A 23,913-nucleotide genomic window follows, 5' to 3' on the forward strand; every position below is an offset into this window, starting at 1 on the left:
CCATGTGTTATTTATGCCTGTCACATAGTAAATGATCAATAATTGCTTGAAAACTGATTAAGTTAAGCTTTTAAGAATCTTAGAAACAGCTGCATGCTTTAATTATTTTTTGTTATTTTTGTTATTTTTACAGTTGTTAATTTTAGATATATATTTTCATTATACATGTGTGCATATAATTTGTATATAAATATTAAAATATAAATGAGATGAGGTATATATTTCTATATATACATTTAAAACATGTCTAAATAATCCCAGATGTGCAAATTTTACCATTTAACAACATATTATTTTTTTAAAATGTACCCTGTTTACCAATATTATTCTTCAACATCATTTTTTTTTTTTATTTTCAACTTTTTATTTGTAGATTGTTTTAAATTTTTAGGTTTTTTTAAAATTTTTATATTATTTGGAGCATAGTTGATTAACAATGTTGTGCTAGCTTCAGGTGTACAGCAAAGTGATTCAATTATACATATACATATATCTATTCTTTTTCAAATTCTTTTCACATTTAGGTTATTACAGAATATTGAGTGGCATTCCCTGGACTATACAGTAGGTCCTTGTTGGTTATCTATTTTAAATCAAGCAGTGTACATGTCAATCCCAAACTCCCACTCAATCACTCCTCACCACCCTCCTTCCTGGTAACCATAAGTTTGTTCTCTAAGTCTGTGAGTCGGTTTCTGTTTTTTAAGTAAGTTAATTTGTATTTTTTTTTTAGATTCCACATATAAGCAATATGATATGATATTTGTCTTTCTCTGTCTGACTTCCTTCATTTAGTATGATAATTTCCAGGTCCATCCATGTTTCTGTAAATGACATTATTTCATTATTTTTTATGGCTGAGTAATATACCATTGTGTATATGTACCACATCTTCTTTATCCATTCATCTGTCGATGGACATTTAGGTTGCATTCATGTCTTCGCTATTGTAAATACTTCTGCAGTGAACACTGGGATGCATGTAGCCTTTTGAACCATGATTTTCTCCAGGTATGGGCCCAGGAGCGGAATGGATGGATCATATAGTAGCTGAATTTTTTGTTTCTTAATGAACCTCCATAACTGTTCTCTATAGTGGATGTAACAAATTACATTCCCATGAAAAGTTTAGAAAGGTTCCCTTTTCTCCATGCTCTATTCAGCATTTATTGTTTGTAGATTTTTTCATGATGTCCATTCTGACTGGTGTGAGGTAATATCTCATTGTAGTTTTGCTTTATATGTCTCTAATAATTACTCATGTTGAACATCTTTTAATGTTCCTCTTGGCCATCTGGATGTCTTCTTGGGAGAAATATCTATTTAGGTCTTCTGTCCATTTTTTGATTGGGTAGTTTGTTTGTTTGTTTGTTTGTTTTGATATTGAGCCACATGGGCTGTTTGTAAACTTTAGAGCTTAATCCCTTGTCGGTTACATCGTTTGAAAGTATTTTCTCTCATTCTGTGGATTGTGTTTTCGTTTTGTTTATGGTTTCCTTTGCTGTGCATAAGCGTTTGAGTTTCATTAGGTCTCATTTGTTTATTTTTCTTTTAATTTCAACTACCTGATGACTCAGAAAAGATCTTGGTGCGATTTATGTCAGAGAGTGTTCTGTCTATGTTTTCCTCTAAGAGTTTTGTACGATCTTACATTAGGTCTTTAATCCATTTTGAGTTTATTTTTATGTATGGCATTAGAGAATGTTCTAATTTCATTCTTTCACATATGGCTGTCCAATTTTGCCAACAGCACTTATTGGAGGGACTGTCTTTCCTCATTTGTATGATCTTGCCTCTTTTGTTGCAGATTAATTGATTGTATATAGGTGCATGGGTTTATTTCTGTGTTTTCTATCCTGTTCCATTGATCTATATTTCTGTTTTTTGTGCCAGTACCATACTATTTTGATGACTGTAGTTTTGTAGTATAGTCTGAAGTTAGGGAGCCTGATTCCTCCAGCTCCGTTTTTCTTCTCAAGATTGCTTTGTGTATTCGAGGTCTTTGTGTCTCCATACAAATATTAAGATTCTTTTGTTCTAGTTCTGTGCAAGATGCCATTGGTAATTTGGCAGGGCTTGCATTGAATCTGTAGATTGCCTTGGGTAACATAGTCATGTTGACAATATTGATTCTTCCAATCCAAGAACATGGTATATCCCTCTATCTGTGTCATCTTCAATTTCTTTCCTAGCATATTATAATTTTCAGACTTCAGGTCTTTTGTCTCCTTAGGTAGGTTTATTTCTAGGTGTTTTATTCTTTTGAATGCAATGGTAAATGAGATTGTTTCTTTAATTTCTCTTTCTGATCCTTCATTTTTATTTATAGAAATGCAACAGATTTCTGTGTATTAATTTTGTATCTTGCGAATTTACCAAATTTATTGATGAGCTCTATGTATAATATCATGTCATCTGTAACAGTGAGAGTTTTACTTCTTTTTGAATTTGGATTCCTTTTATTTATTTTTCTTCTATGATTGCTGTGGCTAGGACTGCAAACTATGTTGAATAAAAATGACAGGAGTGGACATCCTTGTCTCGTTCCTGTTCTTAGAGGAAATGCTGTCAGTTTTTCACCATTGAGTATGATATTAGCTGTAGGTTTGTCATATATGGCCCTTATTATGTTGAGGTATATTTTCTCTATGCCCACTTTCTGGAGAGATTTTCATAAATGGGTTTTGAATTTTGTCAAAAGCTTTTTCTGCATCTATTGAGATGATTGTATGGTTTTAATTATTCAATTTTTTGATGTGGTGAATCACAATGATTGATTTGGGATGTTGAAAAACACTTCCATCGGTAGGATAAACCCCACTTGATCATGGTATTTGATGCTTTTAATCTATTGTTGAATTTGGATTGCTAGTATTGTGTTGAGAAATTTTGTATCTATGTTTATTATTGATATTGGCCTATAATTTTCTTTTTTGTGGTATCATTGTCTGGTTTTGGCATCAGGGTGATGGTGGCCTTATAGAATGAGTTTGGGAGTATTCCTTCCTCTGCAATTTTTGGAGTAGTTTCAGTATAGGTGTTAACTCTTCTCTAAATGTTTGATAGAATTTACATGTGAAGTCATCTGGTCCTGGACTTTTGATTTTTGGAAGTTTTTTAAATGACAGTTTCAATTTCAGTACTTGTGATTGATCTGTTCTTATTTTCTATTTATTCTTGGTTCAGTCTTGGGAGACTACACCTTTCTAAGAATTTGTCCATTTCTTCCAGGTTGTCCATTTTATTGGCATATAGTTGCTTGCAGTACTCTCTTAAGATCGTTTGCATTTCTGTGGTGTTTGTTGTAAATTCTTCTTTTTCATTTCTAATCTTATTGATTTGAACCCTCTCATTTTTTCTTGATGAGTCTGGCTAAAGGTTCATCAATTTTGTTTATCTTTTCAAAGAATTAGCTTTTAGTTTCATTGATCATTTCTATTGTTTTTTTGTTTCTATTTCATTTATTTCTGCTCTGGTCTTTATGATTTCTTTCCATCTACTAATTTTGGGTTTTGTTTGTTCTTTTTTCTCTAGTTGCTTTCATTGTAAGGTTAAGTTGTGTATTTGTGATTTTTTTTGTTTCCTGAGGTAAGATTGTATTACTATAAACTTCCCCCTTAGAACTGCTTCTCCTGCATCCCATAGATTTTTGATTGTCATGCTTTCAGTTTCATTTGTCTCTAGGTATTTTTTGATTTCCTCTTGATTTTTTCAGTGATCAATTGGTTGTTTAGAAGCACAATGTTTAGCCTCCACGTGTTTTTGCCTTTTCCAGTTATTTTCTTGTAGATGATATCTGATCTTATAGCATTGTGGTTGGAAAAGATGCCAGGCATGATTTTAATTGTCTTAAATGTACCGAGCCTTGCTTTGTGGCCCAACATGTAATCGACCCTGGAGAATTCTCCATGTGCTCTTGAGAAGAATGTGTAATCTGCTGCATTTGGATAAAATGCTCTATAAGTATCAATTAAGTCCAATTGATCTAATATTTCATTTAAGCCCTCTGTTTTCTTATTGATTTTCTGTCTGGATGATCTGTCCATTGATGTAAGTCAAGTATTATAGTTCCCCACTATTATTGTGTTACTGTCAATTTCTCCTTTTATGGCTGTTAGCATTTGCCATATTTACTGAGGTGCTACTATGTTGGGTGCATATATATTTACAATTGCTATATCTTCTTCTTGGTTTGATCCTTTGATCATTATGTAATGTTCTTCTTTGTCTCTTACTATAGTCTTTAATTTAAAGTCTATTTTTTTCTGATATGAGTGTTGCTATTCCAGCTTTCTTTTGATTTCCATTTGCATGGAATAGCTTTTCCATCCCCTCACTTTCAGTGTGTATGTGTCCCTAGATCTGAAGTGGGTTTCTTGTAGACAGCATATTTATGGGGTTTTTTTTTTTGTGTGTATCCATCCAGCCATCTCTGTCTTTTGGTTGGAGGATTTAATCCATTTATGTTTAAAGCAATTATTCATATGTGTGTTCCTATTGCCATTTTCTTAATTTTTTTTTTTTTGTAGCTCTTTTTTCTTCCCTTCCTCTTTTGTTCTTTTCTCTTGTGGTTTGATGACTAGCTTTAGTGTTATGTTTGGAGTCCTTTTTCTTTTTTTGGTGTGTACCTATTGTAGATTTTCCATTTGTGGTTCCCATGAGGTTTTGAAATAGCAGTCTATATATAAAAAAGATTGTTTTAAGTTGCTGGTATTTTAATTTCAAATACATTTCCAATATCCTTCATTTTGTGCTCCTCTTCTCACAATTTCTGGTTTTGATATCATATTTGTGTGAAGATAATTTCCTATCTTTACTTTATGTTTGCCTTTACTTGTGAGCTTTTCCATTCATAATTTTCTTGTATCTAGTAGGGTCTTTTCTTTTCCACCTACAGAATTTCCTTTAGCATTTCTTATAAAGCTGATCTGGTGATGCTGAATTCTCTTAGTTTTTCTTGTCTGTAAAACTTTTGATTTCTCCATTGAATCTGAATGAGAGCTTTGCTGGGTAGAGTATTCTTGGTTTTAGGTTCTTCCCTACATCACCTCAGACTTTCTGCTGAAAAATCAGCTGATAACCTTATGGGGAGTCACTTGTAGATTATTTGTTACTTTTCCCTTCTTGCTTTTATATTTTTTCTTTGTCTTTGTTTTTTGTTAGTTTGATTACTAGCATCCCAGTGTGTTCCTCCTTGTATTTATCCTTCGTGAAACTCTCTGTGCTTCCTGGCCTTTGGTGACTGTTTCCTTTCTCAGGTTAAGAAAGTTTTCAGCTATTATCTATTCAAATATTTTCTCAGATTCTTTCTCTCTCTCTTCTCCTTCTTGGTCCCCTCTAATGCTATGTTGGTGCATTTAATTTGTCTCAGAGGTTTCATAGACTGTCTTCATTTCTTTTCATTATTTTTTCTTTATTCTGTTCTGTGGCACTGATTTCTACCATTCTGTCTTCAGGCTCTCTTATTCGGTCTTCTGTCTCAGTTACTCTGTTATTGATTCCTTCTAGTATATTTTTAATTTCAGTTATTATATTGTTCATTTCTGTTTGTTCTTTAGTTCTTCTAGTTCTTTATTAAACATTTCTTGCATCTTCTCAATATGTGCCTTCATTATTTTTCTGAGATCTTGGATCATCTTCACTATCATTACTCTGAATCTGGTAGATTGTCTCTCTCCACTTCACTTAGCTGTTCTTTTTGTGTCTTATCTTGTTCCTTCATCTGGGACATATTCCTCTGCCATCTCGTTTTGTCTAACTTTCTGTGATTGTGGTTTCTGTTCCACAGGCTGCAGGTTTGTAGTTCTTCTTGCTTCTGCAGTCTGCCCTCTGGAAGATTAGGCTGTCTGAGAAGCTTGGCTAGGCTTCCTGGTGAGAGGGTCTTGTTCATGCCCACTTGTGTGTGGAGCTGGGTCTTGTCCCTCTGGGGGGCAGGGCCATGCTCAGGAAGACTTTAATCAGCTTTTCTGTTGATGGGCGGGGCTGTGTTCCCACCTTGTTGGTTGTTTGGCCTGAGGAATCCCAGCACTGAAACCTACAGTCTGTTAGGTCGAGCTAGCTCTTGGTGAGGAAATGGTGGTCTCCAGGAGGGCTCATGCGAATGACTACTCACCAGAACTGTCACTACCAGTGTCTTTGTCCCCACAGTGAGCCAAAGCTGCCTCCCATCTCCACAACAGATCCTCCAATAATAGCAGGTAGTCCTGGCCCTGTCTCTTATGAGGTCACTGCTTTACTCCCTGGGACCTGGTTCACATGGACAATGTGTGCACCCTCCAAGAGTGGAGTTTCTGTTTTCCTCAATCCTCTGGAATTCCTGTGATTAAACCCCACTGACTTTCAAAACCAGATTCTCTGGGGGTTCCTCTTCCCATTGCCAGACAACCAAGCTGGGAAGCCTGACATGGGGCTCAGGACTTTCAATCCTGTGGGAGAACTTCTGTGGTATAATTAGTTTCCAGTTTGTGGGTCGCCCACCTGGCAAGTGTGGGATTTGATTTTGTCATGATTGTGCCCCTCCTACCCCTCTGTATAGAAAGGGATGTCTACTCAACACTCTGTAATAATGCCTCTGTTGTGGCTTCTTCTCTGTCTTTGGATGTAGGGTATCTTTTTTGGTAGGTTCCAGTGGGGTTTTTTGATGGTCGTTCAGCAGTTAGTTGTGATTTTTTAGTGTTTTTGCAATATGGGGTGAGCTTACGTCCTTTTACTCCAGCATCTTGCCAGCCAATTGCTTTAATTATTTTTTTAATATCAAACAGCAATCTTACTATTAATATCCCCAAAGAATAACTCTTGTTTCTCACACTACCACTTGTCCCTCATTTCAGTAAATGGCATGATCATCTTCTCATCCACAAACTCAAGTCAAAAACCAAAACAAACAAAGCTAAAGTCACTCTTTCTTACTTTCTTTGTCTTATATCTCTCAGCCAATTCTATTAGTTTTATCTAAAAATATGCTCAAAAGCCTTCAGCTCTCTCTACATTCAGTACCACCACCTTTGAAAAAGCACCATAATTTTTTTATGCTGGACCACATTTATAAACTCCAACACTGACCATTTTTTTGGACTCTACTCTCTAGTTTGCAAACAATGACTTAATACTGATTAAATAATAAATAAATTAAGCTATTGACTCCCTTACTTAAAACTATTTGTGGCTTTCCATGTCCTTCAGAAACTGCGTGACTAATTAACACTTGTTATTTTGTTCTTACTGCAGAAGTGTCTTTTGTGATGCCTTCTCTAACTATATACTCTAAGGTAGGCCACAGATACTCTCTATCATAGTTCTCAAATTTATTTTATGTATAAGATATAACAATCAGATATCTGTTTTTGTTTATTTATTGCCCAATACCCCACTACATACAAACTCCACGAAACAGATAATAACTCTTGTTTTATAATTTTGTAGACTGTCTGAAACACAGAAAGGAGTTAGAAAGTGAATATTTAATGAACAAGTGAGTTTTAAATTCCCATGGTAGGATAGAAGATGGACAGTAATTATTAAAAGTCAGACAATTACACCTTTGAAAGCTGGTGTAATATTCTGAATTTTTTTAAATGTTTGATTGTTGATAAATCTCAAGTGCCAGTTCTTCCTTTCTTGTCCCACATCTGGGGAAGCTAATAAGAAAGCCTGCCCCCCCCCACCCAGTGCCACAAGACGTTCTAGTAACACAAGCCCTGCATACTTTAGAACACTCACCCCACTCCCACCCAGAATAAAGACCAGAGCCATTCACCTCTTTATTCTCTCAAGTCACTCCAGCCAATTTTGTACCACCTTAGGCACTACACTGCTCTTTTCAGAAAGTCCCATAATGTAAAAAATTTTCATACCTTCTCAGTGTGTGTTGTTATGAGTGTGGACATCTGGCCTATTTATTGGGAGGAGATCTATACAATCACCTTATGGTGACTACAGAGCTGTTCTTCTCTTATAGAGAATCCTAACATCAAAATCATATTGTACCATACACATTTTGCTTTATTCCCACAGGGTAATGTGGATATATTAAAATTATTTCTATGCATAATTTGAGCAATGTTGAAAAATTTTTTTATGTTTAGTTTTTTCAATTAAGTTATGCAGCTCAGATTCAAATCAAATCAGAATTAATATTGTATTTGTAACATTAATGTGAAGTTATCAAGATATATTTTCATATTATGGCTCTCTATAGTGTATGTACTTATTGTTAAAATTAACAGTTTAGGTGAAATGAAGTTGTACCCATTATTAAACTGTGTAGTCTAAACATTTGGTAAGAAATTACCAAATAAGTATTTTTTACAAACTAAAGTGTGCTTAAGAAGATGTCATGTGAACATAGTAATATTCAGGGATTTACTGTGAGAATAAGAAAACATTGCCAAGCTGGGGTTTGAAATTTCAATGTAATCACATTTTTAAAATTATACCTGATGATTGCAAACTTTCTTACAATAATTTCAACTCAATAATACAACCATAAAGTCGAGAAAAAGTCACTCATCTTTATCTATGGCCACTAAAATATTTCAGGGTTCCTATACAAGGAAATCACACAAGGTTAACTTTTAAAACACTGGCTTTAATTCAAATTGTGTTGATTAAAAGTTATTACTGAAGTTGATAAAACAGATTTTACTTTAGTACATATGTTGCATCAACAAAATGAAAATTTTGCTGCAGGGTCCCAGTTTCCATTTCTCTAGGAAGGAATGAGTTTTTTAGTAGGAAGAGAAGTGTACCTAAAGAATCTGTCTGTGCATTAGTGGAAAGTTGTAGGAAGTGTGACTCTTTTCAGTGTTGAATGTGTTTAGCTTCTGTTAAATTAATGAATAATTTAACTAGGATTAAGGCAAATATTGTTTAGTCTGTGTCCTGTAAATGTAGTCTAGACTTCATATACTTTATATATTATATTATGTATTGCAATTATGTACTAAAATATTTTTATTCTGATTCAGTGTTGTCCCATTCAGGCATATTAATTTTTTAAATTTATCAGGCATTCATTTAACAGACATTTATTGAGAGCCAACTATGTGTTAGGCACTGTGTAATTTTATTGTTGCCATGCTTAAACATTTCTATGCTTCCAACTTTTGATAGATAAATATTTTATTTTAGTGATTATCTGAGTGAAATTTTTACATAAACTTTTGTAGTGCTTCAGTTGCTTTTACTCTTCTTTAGATTAATGTTTCCTCGACTTTGGTCTGGGTATTTTGGCTGAGCTGTTGACTGAAAAATCAACTTGGAATCCTGTTTAAAAATCAAAGTACAATCTCCACACCCCAGAAATTCAATAGTTTTATAGAGAATGTCAGGAGTCAATATTTTCCTGCCAACTTGGCTAGAGATTTTTTAGGATACAATATTTGAGAATTGGAAAGTCATCTTTAATTATACAATAATCAAGGATTTAAAAACTAAACAGAATATATCCCCATAATTTCTGAAATACCTCCATGCCAAACTGCTAGCTAAACAAAGGGATTCTTTGTTTACTAATCTCTAATATTTAATTTTAATTGATAATTATATGGAATATTTTAATTTATTTTCTCTTTAAGTTTTATTTTATATTGGAGTTTAGTTCATTTACAATGCTGTGTTAGTTTCAGGTGATTCAGTCATACATATACATATATCCTTTCTTTTTCAGATTTGTTTCCCATATAGGTTATTAAAAAATATTGAATAGAGTTCCCTGTTTTTCTAATTTTCCCTGCTATACAGCAGGTTCTTGTTGATTATCTATTATATGGATAGTAGTGTGTATCTGTTAATCCTAAACTCCTAACTTATCCCTCCCCAAACTTTCCCCATTGGTAACCATAAGGTTGCTTTCAAAGTCTGTAAGTCTGTTTCTGTTTTGGAAGTAAGTTCATTTGTATCATTTTTTTTTTTTTTTAGATTCCACATATAAGTGACATCATATGATATTTGTCTTTGTCTGACTTCCTTCACTTAGTATAATAATCTCTAGGTCCATCCATGTCACTGTAAATGGCATTATTTCATTCTTTTTTATGGCTGAGTAATATTTCATTGTACATATGTACCACATCTTCTTTATCCATTCATCTGTCGATGGACATTTACGTTGCTTCCATGTCTTGGTGATTGGAAATAGTGCTTCAATGAACATTGGGGTGCATGTATCTGTTCCAATTATTGTTTCCTCTGGCTATATGACCACAAGTGGGATTGATGGATCATTTGGTAGTTCTATTTTTAATTTTTTAAGGAACCTTCATACTGTTCTCCATAGTGGTTGTACCAATTTACATTCCCACCAAAAGTATAAGAGGGTTCTCTTTTCACCACACCCTCTCCAGCATTTACTTTTTGCGGATTTTTTTTTTATGATAGCCATTCTAAACAGTGTGAGGTGATAGCTCATTGTAGTTTTGATTTTCATTTCTCTTATAATTATTGATGTTGGGCATTTTTTCATGTGCCTCTTGGCCTTCTGGATACCTTCTTTGGAGAAATGTCTATTTAGGTCTTCTGCCAATATTTTTATTGTGTTTTGTTTGCTATTGAGCTGCAAGAGCTATTTGTAAATTTTAGAGATCAATCCCTTGTCAGCTACATCATTTGAAAATATTTTCTCCCATTTCGGGTGCTGTATTTTCATTTTGCTTATGGTTTCCTTTGCTGTGCAAAAGCTTTTGAGTTTAATTAGGTCCAATTTGTTTGTTTTTGTTTTAATTTCCATTACTCTAGAAGAAGACTCAGAAAAGATCTTGCTGTGATTTATCTGAGAGAATGTTCTGCCTATGTTTCCCTCCAAAAGTTTTATAATGTCACTCCTACATTTAGGTTTTTAATCCATTTTGAGTTTATTTTTGTATATGGCATTAGAGAATGGTATAATTTCATTCTTTTCCATGTGGCTGTCCAGTTTTCCCAGCAGCACTTATTGAAGAGGCTGTCTTTCTTCCATTGTATATTCTTGTCTCCTTTGTCATAGATTAATTGACCATAGGTGTGTGGGTTTATTTCTGGGTTTTCTATCCTCTTACATTGATCTGTATGTCTGTCTTTGTTTTGAATACTATAGCTTTGTAATATACTGTTTTGATTACTCTAGCCTCATAAAATGAGTTTGGGAGTGTTCCTTCCTCTGCAGTTTTTTGGCATAATCTTAGGCAGATAGTTTTGGTTTGTTCATATTTTGTATTTCTTTCTTGTTCAGTCTTGGAAGAGTGTACTCTTCTGAGAATGTGTCCATTTCTTCTAGGTTGTTCATTTTATTGGCATTTAGTTGCTTGTAGCATCCTTATGACCCATTTTATTTCTGTGGTTTCAGTTTTAACTTCTTTTTCATTTCTAATTTTATCGATCTGGGCCCTCTCCCTTTTTTTTTTTTTGATGAGTCTGGTTAAAGTTTTATCAATTTTGTTTATCTTTTCAAAGAACCAGCTTTTCGTTTCATTGATCTTTTCTATTGTTTTCTTTGTTTCTATTTCATTTGTTTCTGCTCTGATATTTATGATTTCTCTTCTACTAACTTTGGGTTTTGTTTTTTCTTCTTTATCTAGTTGCTTTAGTTGTAAGGTTAGGTTGTTTATTTATGATTTTTTATTTGTTTGTTTCCTCAGGTAAGAGTCACTGCTATAAACTTCCCTCTTAGAACTGCTTTTGCTGTGTCCCATAGGTTTTGGATTGTTGTGATTTCATTTTCATTTGTCTCTAGGTATTTTTTGATTTCCTCTTTGGTTTCTTCAGTGATCCATTGGTTGTTTAGAAGCATATTGTTTAGCCTCCATGTGTTTGTATCTTTTCTAGTTTTTTTCCTTGTAGCTGATTTCTAATCTCATAGTGTTGTGGTTGGAAAAGATAGTTGATATGATTTCAATTTTCTTAAGTTTACTGAGGCTTTCTTTGTGGCCCAGTGTGTTATCTATCCTGGAGACTGTTCCATGTGCACTTGAGAAGAATGTGTATTCTGCTGTTTTTAGATGGAATGCTCTATAAACATCAATTAATTTCATCTGGTCTAATGTGTCATTTTAGGCCTGTGTTTCTGTAATGATTTTCTTTCTGGGTGATCTGTCCATTAATGAAAGTGGGGTGTTAATGTCCCCCACTATTATTGTGTTACTGTCAATTTCTTCTTTGTTGGCTGTTAGCATTTGCCTTATATATAGGGGTGCTCCTATGTTGGGTACATATATATTTACAATTGTTATCTCTTCTTCTTGGATTGATCCCTTGATCATTATGTAGTGTCCCTCTTTGTCTCTTGCCAATCTTTAAAGTCTATTTGTCTGATATGTGTGTTGCTACTCCAGCTTTCTTTTGATTTCCGTTTGCATGGAATAGCTTTTTCCATTCCCTCACTTTCAGTTTGTATGTGTCCCTATATCTGAAGTGAGTCTCTTGTAGACAGCATATATATGAGTCTTCTTTTTTTTTCTTTTTTTTTCCATTCAGCTAGTCTATGCCTTTTGGTTGGGACATTTAACCCATTTACCTTTAAGGTAAGTATCAATATGTATGTTCTTATTGCCATTTTCTTAATTGTTTTGGATTTGTTTTTGTAAATCTTTTTTCTTCTCTATCTCTTTGATGTCATGATTTGATGACAAATCAAATAATTTGATGTCTCTCATGATTTGATGTCTATCTTTAGTGTTGTGTTTGGATTGCTTTTTTATTTTTAATGTATGTATCTATTGTGGATTTTTGCTTTGTGGTTACCATGTGTTTTTCATATACCCTAGTTTCATATGTATATATGTATATATGTGCATGTATGTGTGTATGTGTGTGTGTGTGTTATTGTTTTAAGTTGCTGGTCTCTTTATTTCAAATACATTTCCAATATTCTGCATTTATACTCTACACCTCTCATGATGATTGGTTTTGATATCATATTTTTGTGTGGATGATTTCCTACTTCAACTATATGTTTGCCTTTACTGATGAGTTTTCCCATTCACAATTTTCTTGTTTCTTGGTGAGGGCTTTTCTTTTCTACCTAAAGAGGTTCCTTTAGAATTTATTGTAATGCTGGTTTGTTAGTGCTGATTCTCTTACCTTTTGTTTGTCTGTAAAGCTTTTGATTTCTCTGTCTAATATGAACAAGAGCCATGCTGGGTGGGTTATTCTTGGTTGTAGATTCTTCCCTACATGACTTCAAATATATTGTGTTACTCCTTCTTTCCTGCAGTGTTTCTGCAGACAGATCAGCTGGAAACCATATGGGGATTCCCTTGTATGTTATTTCTTGATTCTCTTGTTGCTTTTAATATTCTCTCTTTGTCTTTAATTTTTGTCAATTTGATTACTATGTGTCTCGGTGTGTTCCTCCTTGGATTTATCCTGTATGGGACTCTGTGCCTCCTGGACTTGAGTTAGTGTTTCCTTTCTTATGTAAGGGAAGTTTTCAGCTATTCTTTCTTTAAATATTTTCTCAAGCCCTTTCTATCTATTTTCTCCTTCTGAGACCCCGCATAATGCAAATGTTGGTGCATTTAATGTCCCAGAAGTCACTTGGACGTTTCTCATTTTTTTAAAATTCTTTTTTCATTATCTGTTCTGTGGCAGTGATTTCTACCACTTTGTCTTCCAGCTCACTTATTTGTTCTTCTGCCTCATTTATTTTGCTATTGATTCCTTCTAATGTGTTTTTCATTTCATTCATTGTATTGTTCATCTCCGTTTGTTCTTTAAATCTTCTAGCTCTTTTTTAAACATTGCTTGCATCTTTTTGGTCTGGGCTTCCATTCTTTTTCTGAGAACTTGCACATCTTTACTATCATTATTCTGAGTTCTTTTTCTGGTAGATTGCCTATTTCCACTTCACTTAGTTGTTCTTCTAGGGTTTTATCTTGTTCCTTCATCTGGAGCATAATTTTTGCCCTCTAATTTTGTCTAACTTTCTGTGTTGGCAGTCTCCGTTCCACAGGCTGCAGGATTCTAGTTCTTGCTTCTGGTGTCTGCATCTTGGTAGCAGAGGTTTGTCCAGGGGCTTTAGCAGGCTTCCTGGTGAGAGATACTGGTGCCTGTCCACTGGTGTGTGAAGTTTGATTTTGTTACTCTGGTGGGCAATGTCCTGTCAAGGGGCACATCTGTATGTGGCTGTGGGCTCAGGGTAATGTTAAGCAGCTTGCCTGTTTATGGGTGTGTTTGTGTTCCCATCCTGTTGGTTTTTTGGCTTGAGTTGTCCCAGCACTGGAGTCTGCAGGCTGTTGGTTGAGGCCAGGTCTTTCTGCCAAAATGGCAATTTCCAGGAGAGCTCACATTGAAGAATATTCCCTAGGGGTCTCTGCCACCAGTGTCCTTGCTACTGCATTGGGCCACAGTTGACCTCTGCCTCCCCAGGACACCCTGAAATACCTGCAGGTAGGTCTTCCCCAGGTTCCTATGGAGTCACTGTTTTGCCCTGCATGCCAGTGCATGTGAAACATTTTGTGCCCTCTCCAAGAGTGGAGTCTCTGTTTGCCCCAGTCATGTGGAGCTCCTGCACTCAAGCCCTTCTGGCCTTTAAAGCCAAATGCTCTTGGGGATCCTCCTCCCAGTGCCAGACTCCCAGGTTGGGGAGCCTGACATGAGGCTCAGAGCTCTTATTCCTGTGGTAGAATCTTTGAGACATAATTATTTTCCAGCTTGTGGGTCACCCACCCAGAAGGTATGGGATTTGATTATTTTGTGAAATCACCCCTCTTCCCATCTTGCTGTGGTTTTTCCTTTGTCTTTGGATGTAGAATATCTTTTTGGTATGTTCCAGTCGTTTTTGTTGATGGATGTTTACACAGGTTGGAAAATATCTGCACGTGTATCACTCAGCTAGCTACTTTTTATTGCCAGTTGTTTAGTTTGCCAAAGTGAAAAAAGGCTTTTCTAGCATACTCTATCAATTTTTGCCAAATGAAGAAAAACACTGATTACGTATTTCACACAAGCCCAGAGCATCATATATGTTTTAAAGATATTAGAAATTATATAATCACAGGATTGTTTTCTTTCCTTCCTGATAATATTTTTATATGGTGTATTTAAAGAGAGCATAATATTTATCAAAGTTTCTAGTAAATGTTATGAAAAGGAATAGCCCATAGGAAAACATACCAAGCATCATGTGACAAACAGGGTGACATATTAGTTCTTTATGACACAGCAAGTGCATAACATTACCTAAAAATACTGTTACAAACCTTCATAGCCAATACTTATTCTATTCTATAAAGGAAATTGTCCTCCAGGGGTATATACTGAAAGCATGTACAAAAGAAATGAGGTTAGTTTTTTTAATTTACTTTCTTCACAACTGAATAGCCATAGCTTTATTCTTTCATTCCCCTTGGCACTACTTTTTTCATTTCTTTAATAATAGTAAATGTGAAAAATCAGGATTTGTTTAATTCAGTTTTATTTCACTGGGAGTGCTGTGGGGAGATAAGGTTTGAAACTGTTCACCATAATGTAGAGGACATCTGGATTCACATTACTGATGATGCAGCATCACTGTAAATAACTCACTTTGGGATGTGTGGCTTTATTAGAGAATTAAATCTTGAACTCCTGACTGTCCTTGAATGACATCAGTAATTGCTTAGGAAAAAAAGTGCTGAGATCTGTAAGTGGTATTCCTTTTTTCAATGGTCTGTTGTCAGTGCAAACAATGCTGTTAGCAAACACAGTTATAGATAAAAAAAGTTAAACATTTGGAAAAATATGTCTATCATTTGTAAATATAAGCTTTCCTACAGAAAATCTAGTTCACATGATAACAGGAATCCCTACATGGAACCTTTCAATCTGGAGCACCCCACTTCTTCAAAGAGAATAAAGTGATGAAGAAATGTCAAGATATTTATTTACATGTCACTTACAGTGTAACAATAAACAAAAATGTGATACATATATATGTGTATTATAAAAATTAATGTTCATATACATTTTATATTGTTGTGAATTGTTCCTTTTGCTTGTACTATGAAAAAATGTATAAGTTTGCTTACAAAATGTATTTAGATACTTAAAATAAATGTATTTATAAAATAAACATAATCTCTTTGAAAATATTAGCATATTACAGATAAGATTAAAGTCTTCTTTGACCACTCCTCCAATCTAGGTATCTGCTTCTTTTTCAGATATTATCCACTTAACCATTTTACCAGGTGTATTTTATACATAAATATTCACAAACATGTGCTTTAAAGTACAGACAATGTGCAGTAATATTTTAGATTTAAAATATATATTTATCTTACAGTAAACTTTTTTCTAGCAAAGTGATTTTGTTATCATATCAGATCTTCACAATTTTAAATACATAATGTTATTTAGTTAAAACACATTAGGCATACCAAGAAAACAGGAGCATGAAATTGAAAATAAGAAGGGGGAAAAAAAGCAATAGAAAAAGATTCACAATGACCCAGATATTTGAGTGAGCTGATAAAGATTTTATTATAACATGTGGTTAATATGTTACAGAACACAGATAAAAAAGTAAAGACAATAGATGAAAAAATCCACAATTTTACAATAGAATTAGAATATATTAACCAATTTTGATTCTAGAATACAGAATATAAAATCTAAATTGAAAACTCAGAGGAATTAAGGGTAGGTAATACACACTTAAAGGCAGGATTATAGAGCTGGAAAATAGTCAATAAAAAAATTTTAAAACAAATTACTGAAAGGGATAATAAGAATTTAAATACAGAAAAGTGCAATAGAGACACATGGATATTAGCAAAATGTTTAATATTTATATAATTGCATCCCAGAAGGAGAGGAGAGAAATGAAGTAAAGAATATTTTAAAAGATGTTAGCTATTAAAACAAAGACTATTCAAAAACAATATTTAAAGTGATATTGGTTATTTTATTTTTCCAAAACTGATGAAACACATCAACTTAGATACAAAAACCTTGGTGAAATACAAACAGAATATGGTAAGATTGCTGAAAAGTAGATTTTTCGAGAAAACTTGAAAGCAAAAAAGAAAATAAATAGTTTCAAGAAACGGTATTAAAAACAGCCAACTGCTCAACAAAAGACTGGTATTTGAAAGAAAACTGAGTGAATTATCTAAAGTGTCAAATATTAATCTACCTGGAATTCAACAACTAGCAAAAATATCTCTCAGAAATGAAGTGAAGAAAATAACTTTTCAATGAAGTAAAAAAAAAAATGAATTTGTCATTAGAAAACTTTATCTAAAAGAAAAACTAAGGAAAATATTCTCAGAATGAAATATAGTTGTAGGATGGCATAGGGGAAATGGAAAAGGCAAATATGTGCATAATTAAAGAACACTTTGAATTTTGACTTTTTAAAACAATAATAATAACAATTGGTAGGATTTAAAATGCATGTAAAAACTGAAATTCATTGAAAATATAACAGAACAAGGCAAATGGTGTTGCCATGCCTTTTAGTTCTAGCATTATCAGAGAAGTGGTGGAATGTGTAATGTTCATTAAATTGTATGAGGTTAAAAGTGATAGCAAATAATTGTGAAAGCAAATTTAAGTAGCAATGCAGTACACTACAGACCGACAAGAGTGACTAATTGAAAAAGATTGAAAATATCAAGTGTTAAAGACTTTCTTTACAACACTGGTTGCATCGCCAGTTTAGAAAACTCTTTGGCATGTTATAGCATATGAATACTCTATGAAACAGAATTTCTATTGCTAGGAATACAGCCATAAGCATGCATACATTTTTATCATAATTAGTCATAAAAACCAAACATTGGGATAATAAAGCAGATAGATTTATAAAATAGGACACTAAACAATAATGGACATTAATGAACTACAATTGTTCCCAACAAGGATAATGCTTACAAATCTACATTTGATCAAAATAAGCCAGAAACAAATTTTACATATTTTATGACACTGTTCATGTAAAGTTTCAAAATGAACAATACCAATTCATGATTTTGGAAGTCAACATACTGGATACATTTTTTTTTTTTTTTTTAGAGTATTTAGCTACTGGAGGTAGCTTTCTGGGATTCTAAGCTTTCTGGGTTTCTGATAATATGGTTATGCATTTTTTGAAAATTTATTGATGTTTTCCACTTGTATGCTGTAATTTCATATATACAATTCCGTTTTTTTATTGGAGTATAATTGCTTTACAATGTTGTGTTAGTTTTCGCTGTACAACAAAGTGAATCAGCTATATGTATACATATATCTGCTCCTTCTTGGACCTTCCTCCCAGCCCCCCATCCCACCCATCTAGGTCATCAGAGAGGACGAAGCTGAGTTCCCTGTGCTATATAGCAGGTTCACACTAGCTATCTATTTTACACATGGTACTGTATATATGTCAATCCTAATCTCCCAGTTTGTTCCACCCTCCATTTTTCATTCTGTGTCCACATGTCTGTTCTCTATGTCTAGGTCTCCATTCGTGCTCTGGAAATAGGTTCATCTGTACCATTTTTCTAGATTGCACATATATGCGTTAATATACAATATATGTTTTTCCCTTTCTGACTTACTTCACTCTGTATGACAGACTCTAGGTCCATCCACATCTCTACAAATGACCCAATTTCGTTCTTTGTTATAGCTGAGTAATAGTCCATTGTATATATGTACCACATCTTCTTTATCCATTCATCTGTTGTTGAACATTTAGGTTGTTTTCATGTCCTGGCTATTGTAAATAGTGCTGCAATGGACATTGGAGTACGTGTGTCATTTTGAATTATGGTTTTCTCAGGGTATATGCCCAGTAGTGGGATTGCTGGGCCATATGGTAGTTCTATTTTTAGTTTTTTAAGGAATCTCCATACTGTCCTCCATAGTGACTGTATCAATTTACATTCCCACCAACAGTGCAAGAGGGTTCCCTTTTCTCCACACCCTCTCCAGCATTTATTGTTTGTAGATATTTTGATGATGGCCATTCTGACCGGTGTGAGGTGATAACTCACTGTAGTTTTTGATTTACATTTCTCTAATAATTAGTGATGTTGAGCATCTTTTCATGTGCCTCTTGGCCATCTGTATGTCCCCTTCAGAGAAATGTCTATTTAGGTATTCCACCCATTTTTTTTAATCGGTTTTTTTTTTTGATATTGAGTTCCATGGGTATTCCACCCATTTTTTTGACTGGGTTTTGTTTTTTGTTTTTTGTTTTTTGATATTGAGTTCCATGAGCTGTTTGTATACTTTGGAGATTAATCCTTTTTCTGTTGCTTCATTTACAAAAAGACCCTGAATAGCCAAAGCAATCTTGATAGAGAAAAACAGAGCTGGAGGAATCTGGATCCCCAACTTCAGACTATACTACAAAGCTACAATAATCAAGTCAGTGTGGTACTGGCACAAAAACAGAAATATAGATCAATGGAACAGGATAGAAAGCCCAGAGATAAACGCTCGTCTTTATGGTCACCTAATCTATGACAAAGCAGACAAGAATATACAATGGTGAAAGATATCCTCTTCAATAAGTGGTGCTGGGAAAACTGGACAGCTACATGTAAAGGAATTAAATTAGAACACTTCCTAACACCATGCACAAAAATAAACTCAAAATGGATTAAAGACATAAATGAAAGACTGGACACTATAAAACTCTTAGAGGAAAACATAGGAAGAATATTCTTTGACATAAATCACAGCAAGATCTTTTTTGACCCACCTCCTAGAGTAATGAAAATTTTAAAAAAATAAACAAATGGGACCTAATGAAACTTAAAAGCTTTTGCACAGTAAAGGAAACCATAAAGAAGACGAAAAGTCAGCCCCCTGAATAGGAGAAAATATTTGCAAACAAAGCAACAGACAAAGGATTAATTTCATATATACAATTTTAAAGAAATAATTGTACACAAATGTTCCATGTCCTTCTCAATAAGAAATGTTCACAACTGTTTCAGGTTAGAGTTGTTCATTTTGTTTGTTGTAAGTGACAAATATTGGTTAAATTATAGCAAAGTTTTTCACTCACTATTGAAATTATATTAATTTTCTTGTTTAATTTAATTTCTCCACTATATTTTTCATAATATAGTGAAAAAAATAATATTTTTTGCAAAAAAGCCCTCTATTTTTATAAATTACTATATTTGACTTGCTTATATTTAATATTTTTATGTGCCTGTTCTAGTCCTTTGGTAACCAAATTTACACTAGACACCTAATGCATATATATAATACATCTTTCAATCATTTTTTTTTTTTTTTTTGTCACCAGAATGTATTGAGTAAAATTACAAATCATCACTTCTTTGAAGTCTTGGTAGAATTTGTATTGTAAAGTCACTCATTCTGTTGTCTTTTGGTGAGAGGGATTTTTGTCTACTCTTTCAAAATTTTCTATTCTAAATGGTTAGTAAATTTTTTATTCTTCTTAGATGAACAGTTGTTTCTAAATATTATGTAAATTTAATTTAATTTCTTAAACATATGATTTTAAAAGTTTGTGGCTTTCTGAATGTTTGGATAATCTTGAATACTAGTTTTATATTATTGAGACCAAATTTATTAAATATGTGTTAGGAGATTATGTTGTTAACTTTCTAAACTTTTTCTAGAGTTTTTTCCCCACTGTTACTTTCATGCTCCATATTTATTTAAAAAGCATGTGTATTCTCTTTTTTGGGTGGCATTTATATATATTTTTTTACTAAAGGTCTCTTGTGATTAACCTAAAACTACTTTTTACAATTTTCTTGAATTATAGTTTAGCTGAATGCAAAATATTGGTTTGAGGATTATTTTCTCTCACAGAATTTCCCACTATCTTCTGTCTTCTATATTTTTAAATAAACAGTCTACTGAGATCAAATTTTTTTTCTTATGAAAATAATGTATCTTTAAATTCTGGCTTTTTAAAGTATTTGTGTGTATTTGATGCTCTGAAGTTTTATTAAAGTATATGTAGTCGATATCTTTTTGTATAGCTTTCTGTTCATTTATAGTGGTTTCCAAATATGCACATTGAAATCTATTGACAATCTTGAAAAATCTAAGCCATTATATTTTCAAATATTGCCTTTCTTCTATTCTTTACATTTTCTCATCTTAGGACTTCTATTCCCATTACATACATTATGTCTTCTTATTCTGCTCTCCATGTCTGTTAAATTTTCTCATAATTATTTAATTGTCTCTCCAACTTACTTCTGAGAAACTTCTTCAGATTATCATCTAGTTGACTGATTATTTCTTCTTCTATCTATTTTATTTATCCAGTCAGTTTTGTTTCAATAATTCAATTTTCATGTCTAAAAATTATGTTTTCCCCTTCAAATATTCTTGGTTTTTTGATAATTTCTTATATTTATTTATAATACTTTGTGGGTTTTTTTTTCATTTTTATTTTTATTTTATTTTCTGGTTTTGAGACAGAAAATTATAGTATGCAAAATCTTCAGGCTTCTATTATTGCTGTTTTTGTTTTTTTTTCTGATTTAACTCATGTTGTGTCTATTCTTTATCTATGTATTTATTTTTTTTATTGTTGATTTGTATTTGGCTTAACTTCTCAAGTGGGAATCCTTAGGGCTCTTTGCCTTATCTATAGTTTATTAGCTTGAGTTTTCTGGATCACAAAGGAGGATTTCACACATTTTTTTTTTCATGAGAATGAGATTGGCAATTCTTTTTGTTTTTTAAATATTTTTAAATCATTTTTGCACTTGTCATCATAATTAATTAATCAATTAATGATTGAATTACCTTTTTTAGTCTGAGCCATTGTTTTCAGGTTTCTCATTTATTCAATAAATATGATGCTTAATAAGTGCTAAGGAACACATTACATTATTAAATATTTACTGCATTTCTAATATGAATAAAGCTATCAATGTTTTTGGTCCTGGGAATATGGTAATGAACAATACAGTCATGGTCTCAGATCTAATACTGTTGGTGACTGGGATACATGCTAAACAAATAACTGATGATTTTTATTGATAGTAATCATAATACTTAGTACAAAAGTGAAGTACAAGGATGCAGTAGTAGAGCAACTGGATCTAGGAGAGGGAGGAGTCTGATCAGAAATTATTTTCTTAGTGTAAAGAAAATTAAGGTCAAATTTAGGGAGTAAAAGAAGCATTCAAAACTGAGGCTAAAGCATTTCTAAAAACTTTTAGTGTAATATGTTTGAAGATAAGAAAGAGGGCCATTGTGGATGCAATGCTAGGAATGAATAGCTACAGAATGAATGAGGTAGGGACTGGTTCAAGATGAAACACAGGAGGCAGCCTTTTGGACTATACTAAGACTACACATTATTGTTACTCTTAAATACACAAGTCAAAGTGTTTATATATAGAACTAATACAGTCATATATGTGTTTTAAAATATCCCTTACTGTACTATGAAAAATTATATATTTGTATATGTAATTTTATGTATTATTTATTATATATGCATACATATATTTTTGAATGTGATAAGTACAATATTACTTCTAATTTCAAGAAGCTCCCTATGTGTAGTGGATGAAATATTCAGTGGCTGTTTCTGCAAATTCAAGTGTCAGGATGAAATTTTAAAAGTATACCTGTGAGAATTTGTATTCATATGTGTGTGTGTGTGTGTGTGTGTGTGTGTGTGTGTCTGTGAACGCATTTTGGGTGGGTAAAGAACAAGTTGAGAAAAGGCTGAATACACAAATTAGCTCATTTAGCTTTAACATGTTAGTCTTTGTTGATAACACAAAATGATATTAAGTAAACTTCGATTTCAATAATACAAGGCTCAAATGAATCAACATTAACTGCTGTCTTTGTGTTCGTTGATAACTGAGAAATCCAATCAATTTTCTAACTATTTTGGAATATCCAGATATTTGACTATAGTGCATGAATTGTTTGGACGTTTTCACAGCTATTTCTATTTTTACTTTTTATTTTTCCTTTGGTGATTATAATCTAAAGCCTGTTTTAAAGGTTGTGCATTTCTCTGGTATTTTGACATATAGATGTAGATTCACTTTTTTCTATGAAAATGAATATTCAAAATATTATCTCAACTCTGGCATTCATTCATTTCTTCCAAGCTTAACTTTCCCTTATGTTCTTCTTTCATGCATTGAAATTTAAATCATACAGACCCTGATTTCATTAAATTTCTCTTAATTAATATCTATGTAACATAGGGCATGTTATATATCCAATCAACAACTTAGTTATTTTTATCTATGAGTTAGTACTATCAACTACCTCAGAGTGATGTTTCAAGCAATAATACCATCTCTTTTTTCTTCTGTTTCTTTCAAGTCAGCATTTATCAAAGCTACCATACTACTTTCTGAAAGGTAGCAAATATTTATAAGCATTTTCATACATTTGCACATGATAAGCAAATGCTTAAAAGCACAGCATTTTTCAGTTGAATACATCTTAAGCAGTTTTAAGAGTATAGGAAACCTAAATAAAAACAGAGATTAAAAAGTACAGTTGGTAAATTTTTGAAAACTGATTAAATTCTAGCCATTTTCATCAATGGAGAAATAAAAGAGATAGCAGAATGTAGCCAAATCCAAGCTGAATTGTTGTATTTGTGCTAATTTTTATTCCCATATGTAGTAACATAAAAATAATATAAATTATTTTTTTTAATTATCTTACAATGATCACTCTCTAATTTAGCTTATAATGACTATTCTCTTAAATTGCATGATGTGGTTAAATGATATTAAATATATTCCAATGTCTTGTGCCTTAATATTATGTTTTAATGTCAAATAAACCAACCATGACTTATTTTTCAGATTATCAACATCTCTCAAAATTAACATTTGCCTGAAATCAGGATTGGTCAATCATTAAATTATAATAATAATAAACAAGCTGCAGAGATCTAACTTCAAATGTCTTTATAAAGAATCCAGAGTACAGTTACTCAAGTAAACTTTAACATTTATGGATACGAGCAAGAAAGCACTAACA

This window comes from Eubalaena glacialis, chromosome 16 (genome assembly GCF_028564815.1).
Source record: "Eubalaena glacialis isolate mEubGla1 chromosome 16, mEubGla1.1.hap2.+ XY, whole genome shotgun sequence".
Taxonomy (NCBI): domain Eukaryota; kingdom Metazoa; phylum Chordata; class Mammalia; order Artiodactyla; family Balaenidae; genus Eubalaena; species Eubalaena glacialis.